Consider the following 5,680-nt stretch of genomic DNA (forward strand, 5'->3'; position numbering starts at 1 on the left):
GAGAGCACGAGAGGGAAGAGGGTCAGAGGGAGAAGCAGACTCCCCGCCGAGCAGGGAGCCCGATGCGGGACTCGATCCCGGGACTCCAGGATCATGACCTGAGCCGAAGGCAGTGGCTTAACCAACTGAGCCACCCAGGCGCCCGCTGTCCCATTTTATAGGAGAGGAAACTGAGGCTCCCAGGGGGAAATGGTAAATAATCAAAGCCCATCTCTCAGAGGCCTTTCATCCAGACATTTCTATTCTACATCCGTCCTTCTTGTCTCCATGGAGACACCCTCTCCTTTGGGCATCTTTCCCTCATAACCTTCTCCTAGCTGGGTAAGGGTCCCTTTTTTGGCCTCCCCAATCTGTACCCTGACACTTAGCGCCTGAGTCATACTCATTTATTAATAAGTGTGTCCCCCTGTCAGAAGCTTGTTAATTGAATGACTGCAGTGTTTTAATTCCTGTCCTTCTTAAACATTTTACTGTACTGTATTTTACTGGATGTAAGAAGTCAGCAATTCTAAGGCCCCCTTACTAATTTATGCACCATTAAGAAAAGAAAATGCTACCAATTAACTATGTCAATTAACTATGATATTCCTCTGATTGGAAGTCACATTCCACTTTGAGGAATGATAAAATATAAAAAAAAATGTGCCTTAGGTGCAATGAAATATATTATAAAAACAATTACTGCTCTTATTTTTTTTTGTTGTTTTTTTAGAGAGTGGGAGAGAGAGAGAGAGAGAGAGAGAGAGAGGCAGAGGGCAGAGGGCGAGGGAACATCTTAAGCAGGCTCCACGCCCAGTGCAGAGCCTGATCCCACGACCCTGAGATCATGACTGGAGTCGAAATACCGAGTCAGATGCTTAAATGACTGAGCCACTCAGGTGCCCCTACAATTACTGCCTTTAAACACATCCTAAGGGAAGAAGAGTTTATAAATACCCACATATTAATAATAACAGTTTACTAAACACCCTGTGCCAGGCATTGTTCTAAAGTGCTCTTCATTCATATCAGAGGTTGGCAAACTTTTCCTGTAAAAGGACAGAGGTAAATATTTTAGGCTTCGTGAGCCATAAAGTGTCACAACTACTCACCTCTCATGGAAGTGCAAAAACAGCCCCAGGGGATATGTAAACCAATAGGTTGGGGATGTTCCAATAAAACTTTATTGACGGACACCAGAATTTGAATTTCAGGCAACTTTCATGTGTCACAGAATATTATTCTTCTTTTGATTTTTTCTTCTGCAACCATTTGACATGTAAAAACCATTCTTAGCTTGTGGGTGGTACCAAAAGAGGGAGTGGGCTGAATTTGGGTCAGGAGCTGTAGTTTACTGACCCCTGTCCCATATGCTCTTCATACCGACCGGCCCTACAAGATGTTATTATTATCCTCATTTTACACATGAGGAAACTGAGTCTTTGAGAGGTAAAGTTACTTTCCCAAGGACACACAGCTGATGTGTGGTCAAGCTGGGATTCTAACCCAAGCAGTCTAACTCTGTAACTTGTCTTTAACAAGTTACCCTAAATACAGTGAGTATGGTTTACCCTAAATATGCCCAGCTTCTAATATTTTTAACTTTTCACCCTGATTACAACAGTTCCACGTTCATGTTGAAAAATTCAAACCATACAAATTTATAAGGAAGAGAATGAAAGTAACTCCACCCTCTGGAGATAAACGCTTATGGGTTTTGAACACACAGCTCTCACAATGCTGACTGGATTTAGAATGTTCTGAACACTGTGTGACTTTGGATAGGTTGCCTAACCTTTCTGAGCCCTTGTCTCTCAAATGAGGGGGCTGGCTCCGGTGACTCAGCTCAGCAGGCCCTTTCAGGCCTGCCTCTGGGTATGTGTTTGTAAGGATTGTGCAATAGCAGCTGGTTCTGTCCTAACTGCCTGGGCGTGGAAAGTAAAGTCACCCCTTGCCAGCCCCTGGAGATGGGTCAAGTGGTCCCTGCGTGTGGCTCACCCAAATCCCAAGCACTGAGTGAATTCGGACAGCAGGGACACCAGTGCCTGACTCGGTGGTCCTAAGAGGTTCAGGGTCCCTCCAGGGCTGGTGCCAGGGACCCTTCTGCCCAGTGAGCAGAGCTCCAGGCAAGTGGGGAGTCAGGGGCTTCCGCCAGCACTGCCTAGGGTGGGACCTGCACAGGCAGAGGCCTTAATAGACTGAGGTTCCTACGGCAGGAGGCCTAGGCCCCGCTCCGTCTCAGTCAGACAGGGCCAGGCTCTGGATCCATGTCTGATCACTACCAGCTGTGTGACCTTGGGCACATTCCCTCTCTGAGCCTGTTTCCCTGCCTGAAAAATGGGGAGAACAACCACCTCACAGGATCACTGATTAGTTGTTGTTTTTTTTTTTTTAAGATTTTATTTATTTATTTGACAGAGAGAGAGAACACAAGCAGAGGGAGCAGGAGAGGGAGAGGGAGAAGCAGGCTTTCCGCTGGGCAGGGAGCCCGATGTGGGGCTCGATCCCAGGACCCCAGGGACCATGACCTGAGCTGAAAGCAGATGCTGAGCCGCCTGTGCCACCAGGCGCCCCGCATGATTAGTTCTTTAGATGATACTGTAATGCAGCTGGCACAGAGCTGAAGCTTAATAAATGACATTTCTGACCCCTTCTCTTCATCTACTTTTGGACAGTATGCTTTCGAAAAGTTCTTCCTCCATGCCGCAGATTACGAACCTACTATATGCCATGGCTGCATCCAAGGTCGTAGGGTGTGGAAGTCCAAAGATGAGAAAAACAGTCCCTGCCCTCCTGTAACTCAGGGAGGGTGAGATAAGGATCAAAGAGACTTTTACACAATCAGAACGTTTGGACAAAGTCCTCCAGGACCCAAGGGCAGGAGAAGTTAGTGAAACCAGGGAAGGCTTCATTGAGATGCCACTTTGGCTGGGTCTTGGCAGATGGAGAAAGATATGGCTGAGCCCAAAGGGGACAGCATCCTGGCAGGCAGAGGGGGAACAGTGTGAGCAAAGGTGTGGGGGTGGGAACACAGGCTCAGGGAGTTTGCCCAGAGAACAACAAGAGAGCCAATCACAGTAGTGGGGCTGGGCCGAATGGATGGGTGAGGCCAGGGGTGGTGTGCCTTGGGTTTGGTGGGAAAGGAGGAGTCATGGAGGGTACGGAGCAAAGGCAGGAGGTGCCAGACAGCACAGTTGAAGGCCTGTGGATTCTGAGAGAACATGACCGGCAGGAGCCAGCTCCCTCTCCTGAGAGCACCCGTTCTGGGCGTGACCCTCTCGGGCCCTTTCTCACACATGGTCTTAGTTCTAGATGGATGGTATTCCCGGTTTACATAAGGGGAAACCAAAGCTCACACATGTTAAGCTGCTTGCCCAAGCTCATGGGGTAGACAGTGAGCTGGGGCCCCGTGAGAGCGCCACCCTCTCTCACCCTGTCCTGGGACCCCAGGGCAGATCCAAAATCCATTCTGAGGGCAGGATTTGGATAGGGCTTGTAGGGTAATGCCATCCCGGGCTACAGTGAGTCCCCCACAGTCCTGGGGTACTTGTCATTGCTGCCATCACAGGCAGGAGGGAGTGGAGGCTCAGCAAGGGGAAGTGACTTATTCAAGGCCACACACTGAGGGTGGGGAATCCAGGCCTTCTGAATTCAGACCCTTCCCACTACCCCCCACTGCCTCCAGGTTTATTTCTAAGTACATCTAAAACTGGAAAGAGCCCAGGTCAGAAAGGCCCAGTTCCCTCCCAAGTCAATATCCACTGATTTCATGCTCCTTCATGGCCCTGTGCCCGCCAGGCCCACGACTCCTGTCCCAATACCATCACCACAGGCCAGATTACGTTGGGTCTCTCTCTGACTCAATCTTCAGCCAGCAGCAGCCTCTCCACTGCCTAGACTGGTGTCTTCTGTGGCTACACCTTTACCACCACACCCCCCGACCTGAGCCATTGTGTTAGTCGGTCTCAAGGAGGGACCTTTTCCTGAACTGGGCCTCTGTTCCAACCACACCTACCAGTGTTTTGTAGTGACCTTCTCCCCAGGTTCTGATGCCAGACCCTGAAACACACATGGTTTGCTGGGAAGGGGAAAACAAGAGACTTAGTGAATCATAATGGGAAGGGGTAATGTAAGCCCTGGGTCCCTTACCCTTACCATCTCTCACTTGGGCCTCAAACCATCCACAAAGTAGGCAGTTGTAAACCCATTCTACAGATGTGGGCTTAGAGGCTCAGCAGGAGGTGAGGATCACCTCCTGAGCATAGGATCACCCAGAAGCAAAATAACAGCATGGGGGTTCAAACTATGCTCGTTCCAGAAAAGGATAAAGAGGAAAACCCCACAGAGCTCAGCAGACACCTGACTCCAGGGCCAGACTGTGCCACCACCTCTATAATAGCTGTATGAAAAGTTTTTTTTTTTTTTTAATGTGGGTAGGGGAAGATATAATTAATGCTCTTGGTTAAAAAAAATTGGGGCAGATAAAGTTGGTATGCTGTGAAATGTCAGCAGCTGTAACATTTTATGATTCAATGCAAAAAATATGTTGAGTTCCTCAGCTGAATAAATAGTATAAACAAATAATTTTTTGAAAAGATATAGGGAGGGTGTTGCCATTATCTGAGGGCCTCTTTTCTGTCGTCAGGGTTCATCTAAAGGTAGAAAATGCCCTTAAGAAAACGTACTCAACCCGGAACTTTTCTAGAACGTAGACAGAAAGTTTGAGCATGTGTGAACACAGAAGCTAAACAGGACAAATGCAGAAGTTGTCTCTGATGATACAGTCCACAGATCAACGACACAGGGTCCTTGAAATCCCCATCCCATCCCCCCTCTCCACAGGAGAGGGGAAGAAACCGCAGAATGTTCCTGACTCGGCACCCTGGACGGATGGCGCAATATTTGTTTGTGTACCTAGCACCTCGGTGCCGCCCTCCCCTGCCCAGGGGGCCGTCACTAGGACTCCGCGCGGGTGGCCGCATAGGGTCTTCCCAAACGTTCGTCCTGTACTCCTAAAGCCCCGTAGTACTGGATTTCGAATTCAGCCCATATAGATGACGAAAGTCAGGGCGTGGGGCTTGAAGCCCGAGCTTAGTGCATAGTAGGCGCCCAAACAGTATATACAGAGCTGTCTTATGCGAACGTGGCCAGAAACGTGCCCAGTGACCCCTGGAGGGCGCTGTCGAGCCACGCCGGGCGGGGGGGGGGTAGTCGCCTCCCCGAACGCCGAACCCAGCAATCCACCACCGCACCTTACGACCCCACACTTGCGATTTCAGTCCCTTTACCCGCCTTTCTCGGCTCCAAGTCCTCTAGGAACGACATGATTAGGGATAACTTGCCCTAGAGGGGCTTCGATTGGAAGGCATTTTACTTGTTTAAATGTGTTTTTCTTAAGTAACAGGAGGACAAGTCTGGGAAACCGAAGCCAAAGGCATTCTCCTGAACTTCACCCCAACTCACCCCGGTTGTCCTACGTAGGAACACATCCATAGGCAAACATTACATTTTCTCCAACCCTCATTTCAGGTTCCTCTCTGTTCCTCTACCCCCAGCATTGTGATATTGGGCAAGTAAATCGCTTCTTCTGGGGAACCTGAGTTTTCCGCGCCTATTGTGACGAGGAAATGAGCGAAAAGGGCACACGTGTATGCAAAGGCGCAGGAAGGCCCTTTCCGTTTGGGCGGAGGGGGCGCGGGGG

This window comes from Callorhinus ursinus, unplaced genomic scaffold (assembly GCF_003265705.2).
Source record: "Callorhinus ursinus isolate GAN/ISIS: 27379988/994484 unplaced genomic scaffold, GSC_fseal_2.0 scaffold3, whole genome shotgun sequence".
Taxonomy (NCBI): Eukaryota; Metazoa; Chordata; class Mammalia; order Carnivora; family Otariidae; genus Callorhinus; species Callorhinus ursinus.